The sequence below is a fragment of the Phyllobates terribilis genome, unplaced genomic scaffold (assembly GCF_046119375.1).
Source record: "Phyllobates terribilis strain yellow unplaced genomic scaffold, ASM4611937v1 Scaffold_5__5_contigs__length_657084704, whole genome shotgun sequence".
Taxonomy (NCBI): Eukaryota; Metazoa; Chordata; class Amphibia; order Anura; family Dendrobatidae; genus Phyllobates; species Phyllobates terribilis.
The window spans coordinates 80463092-80478375 of NW_027362765.1; positions in this window are offsets into that span (position 1 = coordinate 80463092).

Consider the following 15284-nt stretch of genomic DNA (forward strand, 5'->3'; position numbering starts at 1 on the left):
GTGTTGTACAACTGCAGCAGTGAAGACAATTAGTGTATAATACAGAGATTCAATGTTACGGGATAAAACAATCGAGAGGGGCCAGAAGATTGCGACATCTGGTTTCACAAATTCCTGCACAGGTTAAAAGTACTTCACCATCTTATTAAACAGTGCAGTTTTTTTCCTTGCTAGCAGTGCAAAGGTTAATCTGTTTGGTTGAAGCTCCTGGAGCTTTCCTACCTGGATTGTCTCAGCTGTTCAGTGTTGGCCACTCCTCTTTGCTATATATGCTTGCCTCTGGCACTTAGGAATTGCCAGTGTTAGTTCTTACTGCCTGGTTTGAAGTTAGAGGTGTAGTTCGTGGTTGGAGTAGGCGTTTGGAAATTTGTTCAGGAGATTGTTGCTTGGAGTTTATGTGCACATCCTTATCCTCTCCTTTTTGGTTTCTCCTGCCTTTAACTCCCCTGTGTTCCACTCTGTTGTTTGGTGAGTGGATTTTGTATGATTGTTATTTTCATTTGTCCCTGTCCGTCTTGCTGTGTTTGTCTGGTTAGTGTATTCCTATAAACTTCGGCTTCCCCCCAACTTGGGAGGGAGGGGACAGATAAGGGTTGATATAGGTTCATAGCAAGGCATGTGAATCCGGCGTATCTACCTTCATTAGTAATCCGGGGGACAGTAATAGACTAGGGCACCCCTAGTTCTAGGAACCTGGATAGCGCCCACAGTCCCAAGGCACTGCATGACATTCAAGTTATAGTGTCAGGATTTCTGTTGCCCTTCTACAGTTTGACCACTAGTGCCCGCTATTGTTCTAGTGTCAGGATTTCTGTTGCCCTTCTACAGTTTGACCACTAGTGCCCGCTATTGTTCACTTTAATATTGTGCTGCAGTTTCACTCCTTAACACTGGAAGCTGCTCTTGTATTCTGAAATTGAACTTTACCAAGATGGCGGATTCTGAGTCTATGGAATCCATCTTGTTTCCTGTTTGGGCCTACTTAAAGTTGCATGGATCTCTCACTCATTGCTTGAGTATTGTGTCTAGCTGTTAGCCTAGTTTCAGTCTCTAGCTCTTAAACATTCTTACCCAGACTGTTCTATTCATCTAGGGATTGTTTCCTACAAGTCCTTGCTATCGCCAAGAACATTTACTACCGCTTGCTGTTCCTGCTTGCGCTCCTTAGGCCACTGGTTTCTAGCAGTACTACACCAGTATTGTAACATATAGGGGGAGAGAAATGGGAGAGGTGCATTAGCATAGCTACAGGTGGGGTAAATGGGGTGGTTGCCCCTGGACACCTGTCTTGGAGGGCTCCCTCTGGAGTGACCGCCACCCTTAAATGTGTACAGCAGAAGCACTACCACCACTAGCAGCAGCTGTACAGACAGTTCTACTGCCAAATGCAGGTAACAATTTACCTCCTTTGCTGCAGCAAGCATATTAGTGGGCATGAATAAAGGCAATATGGACTGTATAGCACATTACTCATCTCAGGTACAGCAGGATGATGTTATCTCGTACAGTGATACTGTCAGTTTGACTAAGAGTTACGCACAGAATGGTCTGCATGATCACAAATGACAATGATGGATAATTTTTGGACTGTTTTTTCATAAAAAAAAACCTCAAAGTCTGTCAGTGTGCTGTTAATAAATGAGCATTTGGTTTCAACCAGGTTACCATCTATTTCTATGGTGATGTCATTTTGACATTACTAAGGCTGTGTATGTATTAAGGAGATTGAAGAGAGGTGGATAGAGTCCACGGAGACCTCAGAGTATTATATACATCTTTTCAGAGCAATTGGAATATCTGCAAATTTTTGAAAAATTTGCTTAACCGGGATAAATTCTAATTTCAGAACATTCGCTCATCTGTACCTACTATTCATGTCATTGTAACTTTTCCATTATCCAAGAACCAGTGACATCACTAGTGCACATGATATTCCTGTGAATGCAGCCTATCAATTCATTAAGGACCTGTGACATCTCCGAAACACTTAATATTTTGTATATTCATGAGAATGCAGCCTATCATTTAAGCAGGAATCAGTGACATTAACAAAAGTTTACATTGAAGAAGTACAAATATCCATACTCTTTTTTTATTATCTTAGCTCTGCTTGCATTATCACTGTATGTTCAAAAGAATACAGCCTATAAATTCCCCATTGAGGCAGTTAATATTCATGAGACTGTCACTTATCGAATTACCAGTAAACAGTGAAATCCCTGAGATTCTTCCTATTTTTTGGAATGTTACTTCTCAATTCAGAAGGAACCAGTGACGTCCCTATGGCACTTAATATTCATGAGAATACAGTCTATCAATTCACCCAGAACCAGTGACATTACCAAGAAATACATAAGAATACAGCCTATAAATACACCATAAACCAATGACATTGCTGATACACTTCATATTCATGAGAATACAGCCTGTAAATACATGAACCAATGAAATCACTGAAACACTTCATATTAATGAGAATACAGCCTATAAATATGTGAGCAGGTAAGTAGCCAGCTAAGTTATTTATTTTTGTAGCACGAAAGTGGATATTAACATCTGTTATTAGAGCAGTTTAACAGTTTCGATATCCTATTCACTATTCTATCTATTTCTAGGTGTTAACGGCGCTTTAATGTCCTTCTGTTTCTGGCTTGCACGGGCGGCGCTCACAACGGTGGGCAACAAGTCTTTCAATTTGTTTCAGTGGTTATGACGCGCCCCTTGGGGCCGTGGGGTACTCGGTAGCCGGGCCGGTCGGTTCTATTTGGGGTAGTCACGGCGGCAGTGACCGGTCTGTGGCCCAGGGCGATCAATAAATGGGAAGTCAATTGGGGAAATAAAGTTTTGGGGAATAAAGATTTGTGATGCCACCCGTGGTATGTGGCTATAGATGGCCGCCGCTGCTGTTCAGATCCACTGGGGCTGTTGGTGACGCAGCAAAGATGGTTTATCTCTCCACGGGTAGAGCTAGGCCCCAGGACATGTAAAAAGGAGGCTTAGGATGTTGGTGTTGTGCAAGGCAGGTGACACAGCAATTAAGTGAAGGACACAGCGGGGTGCAGTCTTCATGTGTTTACTCACAGTTGTTAAGATGCTCCAGATTATATCCCATGTTGTCCTGTGTCCTCCGGGGAAGTGATCCAGCTAACTGTCAGATAACTTGGGTGCACTTGATCGGGACTCCCTTCTTGTTTACCTTTCCAGGTCGTCTCTCTCTGCGCTGCCTCTCGCCCTCCTGCCCTGCACCTCACACACAGTGTCCTGAGCCAGTGGCGGCGGGCCTTGTTGGGCAACATCTTTTCTGTCCCCTTTGTCCTAAATGGCCACCTTTTCAGCGAATGTGTGTGGTTGGTGGCTGCGGCACTTGAAGATACCGCAACCTCCTGTTTGCTAGCTGAGTCTTGTAGTCCTCCACTAGTCTGGGGCTGGTCCCCTACTGCAGACTGATCCCTGCACGGTCAGTGTGAACTCGGGTTCGCGAGTGGACTCCGCACTTCCTGTGCCCCTAGGATCCTCTCTCTCTCTGGAGCCCTCCTCACTGCTCCGGTTTTCTCTCCTCACTCTCCTACTGGGCCTCTCTGACTGGGCCCCTCTCCTCCACAGTCCTCACTTCCTGAACTCCTGCTCTTAGGACCCTGGACCTAGGACTGGACCCTTCTAGATGTTTCTACCCTTCTTTTTTACTCTTCCTTCAGTGCTCCCCTAAACTACTTCCTCCACCCACCTCCTCTACTTAGTTCCACCCTCCAGACAGGGACAAGGTCTGTGCTCTCCCTCAGGAGCTATCTGGACCTTCCCTCAGGAGTGGTGTGTGTTGGATGTGAGTGTTTGGGTCCCGGGTAGTGCTCCCTCCTTACCTGAGAGTGGGGTACCACACCTCTGGCTGAGATGCAGTACCTCTGTGGCAACTGGATCCGCAGGGGCGCCACAGTTATACTAGCACTAACGGGGATCACCGGTATTTCCCGTTAGACCGCAAGTCTCTTGTAGCCAGCCATGTAAAACTTTAAAGGTACTTCTCACACTGACTGGCCCCAATCTCTTCAGCTGTGCGGCCCTATTCCACACCCGCTACTGTGTGTCTACGCTGGAAGTAATGACCCGATTCACTTGCATCTCCTGGTTGCCATTGCAGATGTCCGGGCCCGTACGATGATCAGAGTTTGACCTTCAGACCTTCAGTGTTTGACCTGCAGCGTCTTAGCATGGGGTTTTGACCGGCATAGTCTGGACTTCGGGCCTTGACCGGCGTAGTCTGGGCTTTGAGTTTTGACTGGCATAGTCTGGACTACGGTGCTTGACCCACGATATCCCGCTGATCTCGGTCCCCAGCCACTCTTCGGTCGCTCTCCCTCTGTGATCCACCGTTCACACATCCATACTCTCTCGGTGATTGTCGCCAACTGTTCTCCTGCCTTGCCACTCCGCCCTTTTATATTTGGTAACTGTGCCACAGCTACCACCTGACCCGCTGCTCCCTTCAACTTCATCCCCTCAGAAACGCTACCTCCATCTTCCGGTTCCACTGTACTCAGCTTGCTCAGCAGCTGGTGATATTTGGCCGCAAGTATCGAAGAAATCCGATGAACCGCACCCTCGACTCCCCACCCCCTTACAAATACATGAACTGATGACATCACTGATAAACTTTATATTCATGACATGAGAATACAGTCTGTAAATATAACACGAACCAATGAAATCATTGAAACACTTCATATTCATGAGAATATAGCATATAAATACATAAACTGATGATATCACTAATACACTTCATATTCAGGAGAATACAGCTTGTAAGTACAACATGAATAGATGTCATCTCTGGCACACTTCATATTCATGAGATTAAAGCATGTAAATAAATGAAATGATGACATCACTGAAACACTTCATGTTTATGAGAATACAGAATGTAAATATATCATGAACTGATGACATCACTGATACACGTCATATTCATGAGAATACAGAATGTAAATATTTCATGAACTGATGACATCACTGATACACTTCATATTCATGAGAATACAGTCGGTAAATACATCAACTAATCACATCACTGACACACTTCATATTCATGAGATGAAAGCTTGTAAATAAATGAACTGATGACATCACTGAAACACTTCATATTCATGAGATTACAGTGTATGAATACAAATTGAACTGATGACATCACTAAAACACTTCATATTCATCATATTCATGCGAATACAGCCTGAAAATATAACATGAACTAATGATATTAGTGACACACTTCATATTCATGTGACAACAGCCTGTACATACATGAACTAATGACATCACTGAAACTTCATATTCATGAGAATACAGCCTATAAATACATGAACTGATTCCATCACTGACACACTACACATTCATGAGAATACAGCCTGTAAATACATTAACCGATGACATCACTGACACACTTTATATCCATGAGAATCCAGCCTATAAAAACAAATTGAACTGATGACATCTCTGGTAAACCTCATATTTATGAGCACACAGCCTGTAAATACAACATCAACTGATGACATCACTGAAACGCTTCATATTCATGTGAACACAGCCTGAAAATATAACATGAACTGGTGACATCACTGACAGACTTCATATTCATGAGAACACAGCCTATAAATACATAAACCGATGTCATCACTGATACACTTCATATTTATGAGAATACAGCCCATCAATAAACAAGGAAACAGTGACATCATGACTCTTCATATTCATGAGAAGCCCATCATTCCACACAGTGACAGCAGAACTTTAAACTGTATTAACTCTTAGGGTGCAGCCCAAAATTCACATGGGAACATAAAACAATATAGAATGTATAGACAAATGTAAAACCTCCAGCTTGAGTCAATTAAACCGTCCGGAACGTTCCCCGTCCTTTCCCTCTTAGTCCAGTGAATTCAGCTACTTGAGGCTGTCAGATTTCTTCAGATGTATTTTGACATTCGGGATACGTTGTTAATTTCGCTACACATCCATTTTCCTGGCCGTCATTGAAGTGCTGACTACATTATGGTGATTGCTATTTTTGGAGCGCTCACTTGCTGCAGAAAGTGGCAGAAACTGTAATTGTGAGACGCCAGAGATTTGGAAAACTACCCAGTGGTTGGTCTTTCTTTTTTGTTTCTTATCTGAATTCATCAGCTCACAGCTGCAGTCCATTCTTAGGTTTTTCATAAAGGATTGGCAGATTTTTCATAAATGTATAGCTTGTAACCAACAGGCACCCTTAAAGGGGTATCCTCATGTATAATATTTATGACATAGCCTGTCAATAATCCTGATTTCTGATGATTAGGACTGGAAGAAGCAGCTGGATAGTGTATGGCTTCCCTAGAGTACACTTTGTAGTTGGCCCCCCAGATGAAGCCATGAATGCGAAACGCATGTTGTTTTTTGTGCACATTGTTTGATTAGTTTAATCTTCAGCTATGGGAGTGGTGCTAAGCTACAATGTGGACAGCAGTGGTGCTGTTTTTCGATGAAAAGATACTTTAAGAACATTTTCCATCCTGCTGCTCTTATCTACTAGGCTTTTAAAAGTCCTCTGATGCCTCCAGCCTCTCTTCATAGATCTGGTGGATGCTCACATACACAAATGTTAATGTACAGAGTCTGATATTTAATATTAATATCCCGGCTCAGGCAGCTCTGAAACATCCCCATGGATCTGAGCTGTAATGAACAGAGGTTGTATGTCTGTACTTGCAACTGCATTAAGTTTCCGACAGGCCAAGCATGAATCTTGGCGATTGCTGATTTTTGTTAAAACTGTGACCAAGGAAAGGATGTCGGAGGCAGATGGACTGGCTGTATACATTACACTGTGGTCATAATGCTCCTACCATTGACCATTTAATATTGTATGTAGATTCACCAATACTGAAAACCAGAAAATGTCTACAGCTATCACCAGAGTGAACTTACTGCATACTGAAATGAATTTCTTGAATAACAGTTTGCAGTAAAATCCTGAGCTCTCTCTTAGTGAAGCTTTCTCTAGCGGTGGCTGCTATGTGCTCCTCAGCTCCTGAGCTCCCTTTAGTTGTGGCTGCAGTAAGCTTCTGAGCTCTCTCTAATGATGTCTCCTGGAAGCGCCTGAGCTACCTTTGGTGGTAGCTGCTATGTGCTCCTGAACTACCTCTAGTGGTGGCTGCAGTAATTTCCTGATTTACCTCAAGTGGAGCCTGCTATATGCTCCAGAAGTACATTTACTGATGGTTGCAGTAAGCTCCTGGGCTCTCTGCAGTGGTGGCTGCTGTAAGCTCGTGATCTACAGTTCCTTTAGAAGTGGCTGCTGTATGCTCCAGAGCTCTTTGTAGTGGTGGCTGCTGTAAGCCCCTGATCTAACTTTAGTAGTGGCTGCTGTAAGCTCCTGAACTACCTCTAGTGGTGGCTGCTATGCGTTCCTGAGCTCCCTCAAGTTGTGGCTGCAGTAAACTTCTGGGCTCTTTCTAATGATGTCTACTGACCTCTACTAGTGGGTGCAGTAAGTTCCTGAGCTACCTCTGCTAGTGAGTGCAGTAAGTTCCTGAGCTACCTCTGCTAGTGAGTGCAGTAAGTTCCTGAGCTACCTCTACTAGTGAGTGCAGTAAGTTCCTGAGCTACCTCTGCTAGTGAGTGCAGTAAGTTCCTGAGCTACCTCTGCTAGTGAGTGCAGTAAGTTCCTGAGCTACCTCTGCTAGTGAGTGCAGTAAGTTCCTGAGCTACCTCTACTAGTGAGTGCAGTAAGTTCCTGAGCTACCTCTGCTAGTGCGTGCAGTAAGTTCCTGAACTACCTCTGCTAGTGAGTGCAGTAAGTTCCTGAGCTACCTCTGCTAGTGCGTGCAGTAAGTTCCTGAGCTACCTCTACTAGTGCGTGCATTAAGTTCCTGAGCTACCTCTACTAGTGAGTGCAGTAAGTTCCTGAGCTACCTCTACTAGTGGGTGCAGTAAGTTCCTGACATACCTCTACTAGTGAGTGCAGTAAGTTCCTGAGCTACCTCTACTAGCGAGTGGAGGAAGCTCCCGGAAGCTCCTGAGCTATCTGTAGTGGCAGCTGCAATAAGATTCTGAGCTACTTCTATATGCAAATTGCCTCTTCAGAGAGGAACAGGACGTGAACTCTATAGCGCCACTTGTTGGAAGCTGCGATCCTACAAGTCACTATTGACCCTTTAACAAGCCTTGCAATATGACTTAGGATAAAAGCCAAATCAGAATCTCAATTTGCAGACAGTGTTTAGGGCTATTGATCCTCATCAGTGCAAAGTATAAGATCTGATTTGGCTAGGCTAGAGGCTCTGGACTGAGGTCTAAGGGATAACATTTCTCCTTGTGGAGAGTGACATACCAGCTCTGGCATGCCAAGATAAGGAGGCTTATTCGCAATGCAACACTCCTCTGGGAAATTTAATATGCAAATTGCCTCTTCAGAGAAAAAGAGGACTTGAAATCTATAGCGCCATCTGTTGGAAGCAGCAATCCTACAAGTCAGAATCAACCTTTTAACAAGTCTTGCAATATGACTTAGGATAAAAGCTTCCTCTAGTAATGGTTGCAGTAAGCTCCCAAGCTCCCTCTAGTGGTGGCTGCAGTAAGCTCCTGAGCTCCCTCTGTTGATGAATGCAGTAAGCTTCCTCTAGTGGTGGCTGCAGTAAGCTCCAGATCTCCCTCTAGTGGTGGCTGCAGTAAGCTCCAGAGCTCCCTGTATTGATGAATGCAGTAAGCTTCCCCTAGTGCTGGCTGCAGTAAGCTCCAGAGCTCCCTCTAGTGGTGGCTGCAGTAAGCTCCAGACCTCCCTCTAGTGGCGGCTACAGTAAGCTGCTGAGCTTCTTCTAGCAATGGTGGCACAATGCTCCATATCTGTAGTAGTAGATGCAGATAGACATGCCCTTTGTCTATACAGGGGATTTGGTGCAATGTATAAGAAAAAAATATTATAACTGTATCTATTTGAATTGAAAAAAATGTATAGATCCGCACTATAGGAAATCTATTTTTATTTTGCTTGAATGGGGTTAATGGCACAGCACAGGTAGGGAAACATGTTCTTTGCATGTAAGGCCTGAGAATCTGTGATACATCGATGACATCCCCAGTTTATTAACATTGACAAGCTGTAGATGACACACGACATGAATACCTTCAGAGGTAATATAGCCTGAACTGTGAAAAAATACACTGAATGGAGGCTAAAAATACCCAGGAGGATGGGAGTGGGTGGTCTGATTACTGTTTAATGGAGCAATCATTAATGCTGAGTGCACTCTGAATGCTGAGGGGGTCCGAGATACACTGCGAAATCTGTAGTAAGATTGACTCAGTGACTGATTATCACATCAGTCAGAATTATTACATCTTTTAACCTGTTTTTTTTTATATGGAATTTAGTAGAGATACAGTGACAAGCAAAAGGGTAACAATGTTTTGAACTTTTGACTTTCAGGCTCCTTATCTCTACATCCACTACTGCTTCCAACATAAGACTACCATCATTTTATAAACCTTCATCTTGGCTATCTCATACATACATTTGACTTGGAGCTCTTTAGCATATGATTAGTTATGTAGATTCTTGTCATGTCACTGCATTGTTACTGTTTTGCTCCTGGTGGTGGATAAATCTTTTTTTTCCTGTATACTACAAATTACAACCTGTTCTCACATTCCCTAATAGAGCAGTGTGTTTTTGGGTATGTGCACACGATGCAGAAATGCTCAGGATTTTTTTTGAGCGTTTCTGCATCTCCCTGGCAGGAAAAAACGCATGCGGATTGTACATGCGGATTGTACATGTGGATTGTACATGCGGTTTCCTGCCAGGGACATGTGGATGTGAAGCGGTCTTCACTTTCATTTCCGCATGCGGGTTGACAAGCACTTTCCAAGCGATTTTAGCATCACTTGGAAAGTGCTTGTCAACTTCACACTATATAAATCCATGCAAACAGCATGGATTTATAAAGTGTGTGAATGTCAAAAAATAAAAAATAAATATATACTTTACCCTCTGATGGCCCCCGGTGTCCTGCTTCGCTCGGTCCCGGCTACCGGCAGTGAAGACTGAAGGACCTGCCGACGTCAGCGTCACGTGACCCGTCACATGACTCTGACGTCAGCGAAGGTCCTTCTTCATTCAACCGCGAAGTGCCGGGAACCAAGCAGGAGCGCTGAGCGGGCCGTCAGAAGGTGAGTATATATATATTTTTTATTTTATTCTTTTTTTTTTAATGGTACCTGGGTCTGGATGAGAGTCCTCTCATCCACACCCGGGTACCATCCGCACATTAGACCGCATGGAATGCGCATCAACATATACAGTGATGCGGATTCCATGCGGTCTAATGCAAATCAATGGCGCCAAAAAAGCAGCGTTTCCGCAAAATTAATTGACATGCTGCGGATTTTTGAGCGCAGCGTTTACGCTGCGGAAAAATCCGCATCATGAGCACAGCACATGCGGATTTCAATTGGGGAACATTGCTGCCCTTCTACCATGCGTTTTTCATGCGTTTCCGCGGCATTTACGCAACTGCAAAAACGCCGAGGAAACGCATTAAAAACGCATCGTGTGAACTCAGCCTTTAAGTTGATTTCCAAGGGAAAGGTCACTGGTTTGAATCAAAGAGAAGCCATGACGAAGATTCGCCAAGAAAAGAGAAACAGCTTCATCCAGCTCATCGATAGCGGTCTCTCGGCCAAGAAGATTGTCAAATTGCATCATGTGAGTGCCATGACAGCTGGAAGAATACGAAATGAAGTTTGTTCATCCATTTAAAAGCCAAGAGGTGGACGTCCAGGCAAACAAGTCAACAAGTCGGCTCATCATAAGGTTTAGCAGTTCTGGAGCGATAAGCACAGCAGTGGATGTGTGTCACCCAGGGGGAATATAGGGGACTCAGAACCCGGGCCTTTTACCTTGTTTAGGAGGTCACGGCAGTCGGCTCCCGGGCCCGTTCTCTGGGGTCTCTCTTGAAAAAAGGGTTTTAGTGTACAGCTTGTCTCGTGACGCCACCTGTGGTTCCCGGTAACGGTTACCGGCGCTGCTGCAGACCTCCGGGGGTGATGGGATGGCAGCTGGGATGTTTCTGCTCCCCACAGGCGGAGCGGGCCCCCGGGGAAGTGTAGGTGCGGATGGTGATGCTGGGCGTTGTAGTGCAGGCGCGGTGGGGTGATGGAAATAACCGACAGAGACAGTGGAGTGCAGTCATCCGAGTTTACTCACAGTTCTTTTTAGGTTCCTCGGGTACACTGTCCAGGTGTCAGACTCCCGCGTCGCGCTGCGTTTGCCAGGCAGGGGTTCAGCACTCCTTCAGGTGTATTAGAAGCACTTAACGGGACCCCCTGTCTTTATGTTCCTTCCGTGGCCGACTTCCCGTGCTGGGTCTTCTCCCTCCTGCCCTGCGCTCCCCCACACAAAGTCCCGATAGGGTACTCTGAGATCCCTCTGGGCAACCTGGAGTTACCGGACCTACTTTCTGCCCTCCTCGGTGATTAGGGTGAGGCTGTGGCAAGTGCACCATGGAAGTGCAGAAGCCTCCGGTTTTCCAGCCGAGACCTGGAGTAACACGGCTGAGCCAGGGACCGGTTCCCTTCTTGCGGCCTGATCCCTCTGACGCTTGGCAGATTCGGGCGTACGGGTGCCGTCCTGCACTCACCGCACCCCCTGGGATCCCTTCTGTTCCCGGAGCATTCCTCCCTTGCTTCCCTCCTCTCCTGGGCCTCTACCACTAGGCCCACAATGGAGCTGAGCTCCTGAAGAGACTCTGCTCCCCTCCACTCCTTTCGACTCACTCCACTGCACAGTACTGCATTGCCACCCTAAGATGGCTTCCCTTTATATATACCTCCTATAGAAGTGCTCCCCTGTTCTGCGTCCTCCACCCACACCCACTACTGGTTCCCCCTCTCTTTGGTTCCCCCCACTCCAGCCAGGGACAGGGCTCAGCAGAACACAGTGCATCTTGCCCTTCCTGCCGGCCTGGAGTAGTGTAGTGTTGAATGTGGGTGTTGGGGTCCCGGGCAGCACTCCCTCCTTACCTGAAAGAAGGAGACACCACACCTCTGGGTGAGGTGCAGTACCTATGTGGTGACTGAACCCTCAGGGGCGCCACAGATGTGGCTCGTATGCTTCGTAATTGTGAGATCACAGATGTCAATGCAAGTACCGTACGACGCACATTACAAAAGCCTGGAACAGTGGCCCTGAAAAAGGTGAAGAGGCCTCAAATTCAATATCGTCATAAGAGTTTGCAAAAAAGTACGAAAAGTAGACAATAGAAGATTGGAAATGGGTGATTTGGAGCGATGAGATGAAAGTCAATAGACTAGGCTATGATGGGTGCAGATGGGTATGGAAGAAACAAGGGTAACAGATCAGGAAATTGAAGGAACTGTCAAGTTTGGTGGAGGAAGCCTGATAATATGGGCTTGTTTCACAGCCAAAGGTGTTGGATACTTGTCCCGGATCAATGTCTCAATGCTGAGCTATATGTGAGTATCCTACAAGACAAGTTTCTTTATACACTCGAATACTATGGGTATGAAGAGGACGACATAGTGTTCCAGCAGGACAATGACCAAAGCATACATCGAGATGGCAAAGAAATGGTTCAATAACAAAGAAGTAGAGGTGCTGGATTGGCCCCCACAGTGCCCAGACCTCAACCCAATCCAACACTTGGGGGGTAGAGTTTAAGAAATAACTATATACATACCCAAGTGAGTTGATGACCAGAATGCACCAAATTTGGGAACGTGTAGAAGAGAAGAGATCTAGGATCAGATTTTGGTTTCAACAAGTTTGAATCTGATCAAGAGCAGAAGGACTCAGGCAGTGTTGAAAGCCAAAGGTGGATTTACAAAATACTAACAAAATAATGAAAATTAAAATTTTGATTTTTAAGAGCAAAACAATAACAATGCGACATTACAGGAATCTGCATAACTAATCATATGCTAAATAGTTGCAAGTCAAATTTCTGTATGAGATAGCCAAGATGATTGTCTATAAAATGATGGTAGATGGTAGTCTCATGCTGGAAGCAGTAGTGGATGGTGAGATATGGATCCTGAAAGTCAAATGTTCAAAACATTGTTGTTACTCTTTTGCTCATCACTGTACTTTTCAATTCTCCAATTCTGGTAGACTTACAGAGAAAAGGAAAACCTCCTGGTCTGTTGAAGGAGTTGGCAAATCTCCTTGGCACCATAGAAGCCTCATGTACTTCTTGGAAAGTAACACTCCCTACTGTACGTGGTTCCCGGCATGCAGTGACATGACAAGAATCTGCATAACTAATCATATGCTAGTGGATGGTGAGATATGGAGCCGGAAAGTCAAAAGTTCAACATTGTTATCTTTTTGCTCGTCACTGTATGTTCTAATTGGGGATCTAGAATCTACTAGGACCAAGTTTTGTTTATGGAGCTTTTTTATCCATTTATGGCAATGGATAGGCCATCGAAATGTGATCTTGACCTCAATCAGCAGAACAAAGGTCAAAGCTCTATATTGAGAACCCAACCAATCAAACATTGATGTCTTATTCATTGTGTATATCTTGAAGCCTCCTTTGAGGCTGTTGACTATTCTTGAAGTAAGAAGTTGTTATACTGTATCAGGAGCTGAGAGATAGTGATAGGACTTCCCCTTTAAGTGAGGCATTCCTAACACAACTAACGTGTCAATGGTTGAGTATTTTCCTGGAGCATCTGTAAAAGCACCTTGTGTTTCCAACATATGGTTTAGGTTTAGGACTTTACATTGCATTTATGCCGAAGGCCGCTGATCTCCACCGTAATGAGTCCTGGGACTTATGTCACCGAGCCTAGCAGATATGGAAGGGGACGTGCAGGAGGTAACAGCTAGGGGTAAATTGGTATTACCCAGAGGCGTCAGCAAGAAGAAAAGCTTTTATCTCATAGTTACTCCAACATCCATTACCAGTGTTAGTGACACAGGGCAGCACATACAGGAAGGAGCGGGGCAGAACCTGCCAGGAGGAATTACCACAATGATGAAATTGCTGTGACACAGGGGAGCCTGCACTTAGCAGGGAAACTAAAGGCATCGCTTTACTACATGTGGTTTATAATGGTCCCCGTGCACATGACTCATCGTAAAGGTGGAGCAGCCCAGGACTGTCTGACAGCCGGAGAAAAAGCGCCAAACGAATTAACCCTTAACTCTCTGCAAAATATCAATATTGACATTATAAAATATGAATACTAATATATAATAAAATTATAGACATATCTACATAATATATATAGGGCAAAACAAAAAAGTCTTTAGAAGGTGAAAAGTCACAAATCAGCTGCTAATGGGCCCAGTGTCAGTGTTCTGTACCCCAAGTATCAGTGTCATTGTCCTGTACCCCAAGTGTCAGTGTAATAATCCTGTACCCCAAGTGTCAGTATGTCTTCAATCACATAGATTTCGTACATGATATATTACGGATCACCCATTACTCCTATTATATCAGGTAGTCATCATACAGGAAGAATAAATTAGAGTTTTTGCAGTTTAAGCCGTGAAAACAAGGTCAGAGTTTTTCTCCTTTCTCTGTTTTTCTCCTTGGACAGATTTACAAATCTTATTATGCAAACTTTTGTCTCAGGTTATATTTTTCATCCTAATTGGCCTCGGACGCTGATTGGCATTGACAGCTCAGTTGTGTGTTTAATCTAGTTTTTCTCTTTGGAAAAAGTCTGGATTTCTTCATGAAGGGCAGAAAACTTAATAAATGAAAAGTCTAAACTTTTCGGAATTTATTAATCCTTTCTGTGCTGAATACCTGTGGCATTTACCTTGCCTAGTATCTGTGTCGGTGATTTTCCTTCTCCGTTGAGTTTGCGCATTGTGTAGAATTTCATCACTCCCTAATTTCTCAGTGCTCCTTTGAGTGACAGCCAACAGATTAGAAGAACAATTCGAAGTCAATTGAGTACACGGTGCAAAATTTGCCATGGTTAGATCCAAATCCATTGTGGACCTTCAATATTGAAAATTGTATGGAAGGAAGAAGATATAACCCTTGATCCTAAACTATGTAGGGACATCAAATTGGATCCATATAATAGTTCCAATCATCAAGTCATCAAAAGTAAGATAGTACTATGCCTCAACCTAATCTAGTGACTCCCAGATCCAGATGAATGCCCAAAAATTAATTTTTTACAACTATTCCACCCTTTTTGAGTGAAGATGAAATGCTACCATGGTTTCACATTGTGGTGGAAGGCACTATCGCACTCATCAATAGCCAAAACCT